At 45.4% G+C, this 1576-nt stretch overlaps 1 protein-coding gene across 1 annotated transcript in view; it reads left to right on the forward strand.

Annotated features, from left to right (window-relative positions):
• Positions 1–1576, forward strand: part of GRAMD1A (GRAM domain containing 1A) — a 33611-nt gene that overhangs the window by 2496 nt on the left and 29539 nt on the right. The window lies entirely within an intron of this gene.

Below are 1576 nucleotides of genomic sequence, written 5' to 3' on the forward strand. Positions count from 1 at the left end.
TGCACATGTACCCTAGAACTTAAAGTATAATAAAAAAAAATAGTAAAAAAAAAAAAAGAAAAAAAAGAGTGGATGGGTGGAGGTGACCCCCACCCAGTGTTTTTCAAACTGTGGGTCAAGACCCATTTAAGGGCCATAAAACTAATATAGTGAATTGCAATCAGCCCTTTTTTTCCTTTTTGAGACAGCATCTCTCTCTGTCACCCAGGCTGAAGTGCAGTGGCACGATCTTGGCTCACTGCAACTTCCATCGCTCCCCCGTCCACCCAGCAGCTGGGACCACAGATGTGCACCACCACAACCGTCTATTTTTTTGTATTTTTAGCAGCGACGAGGTCTGACCATGTTGCCCAGGTTCGTCTTGAACTCCTGAGCTCAGGTGCTGCACCCTCCTCAGCCTCCCAAAGTGCTGAGATTGTGAGGCGCAGCGCCCGACCGCAATCAGCACTTCTTTATCCAAATCAGCATAAAATAGAATTGCAAATAACACCATGCATAAGGCCTAGTGAGGGTAAGTGTGGTTTCTTACAACTTCCGTGGTATTATGTGTATTTCTGAGTGCGTGCTGGAAGCCCATGTGAAAGGTATTTCCTGCTATAGATCACAGGCAAAAAAAAAAAAAAAGGAGAGAAGAAGAAGAAAACAAAGAAAAAAAAAGTTTAAACACAACTTCTGCAAAGAAACACTACCTCTGGTACAAGGAGACAGAAAATGGGAGGTTCAGGGCCACAGGGGGAAGAGGAAAGAACTTACTGACCCTGAACAGAAGAAGTAGCCACTGTGGTTTCTTCCAACAAGGGACACTCGATAAGAGTTAAAGTTTATGAAGCAGAGCTTTGTGCATGGATGTGGAGAAATCGCAGAAACACTGATGATGGGGGAGAGCAAGTTGCAAATGAAACAGAGGAAGCCTAATCATGTATCTTTTAAAAAGGACACTGGATAATGGGCGATACTGTTGGTGGATGCCTCCTGATGTAGAAAAAGGACAGAAAAGTGCACAGGGGCCAGGCGTGCTGGCTCACGCCTGTAATCCCAGCACTTTGGGAGGCCAAGGCAGACAGATCACCTGAAGTCAGGAGTTCGAGACCAGCCTGGCCAACATGGTGAAACCCCATCTCTACTAAAAACACAAAAATTAGCCAGGCGTGGTAGTGCGTGCCTGTAATCCCAGCTATTCAGGAAGCTGGGGCAAGAGAATCGCTTGAATCCAGAAGGTGGAGGCTGCAGTGAGCCGAGATTGAGCCACTGAATTACCCCAGCCTGAGCGACTGAGCAAGACCTTGTCTCAAAAAAAAAAAAAAAAAAAAAGCACAGGAAGGAAACACATCAACTGCAGGGCAGGCAGCAGGCTCCTTGGCAGACACGGGAAGGGAAAGGAGGGATGGGGAGCCAGGCCTTTGGTTGTAAGTGTAATCATTTATTTCTTTTAAAACAAGGACCTGAAGCAAAATGGCAAAATGTCCACATCTATTCTATATAGGTACAGGGGACACAGAGGACCATTATATTTTTTTCCTTTTTTTTTTTTTTTGAGATGGAGTCTTGCTCTGTTGTTCAGGCTGGAGTGCAGTGG

The sequence above is a fragment of the Colobus angolensis genome, unplaced genomic scaffold (assembly GCF_000951035.1).
Source record: "Colobus angolensis palliatus isolate OR3802 unplaced genomic scaffold, Cang.pa_1.0 Scaffold107, whole genome shotgun sequence".
Classification (NCBI taxonomy): domain Eukaryota; kingdom Metazoa; phylum Chordata; class Mammalia; order Primates; family Cercopithecidae; genus Colobus; species Colobus angolensis.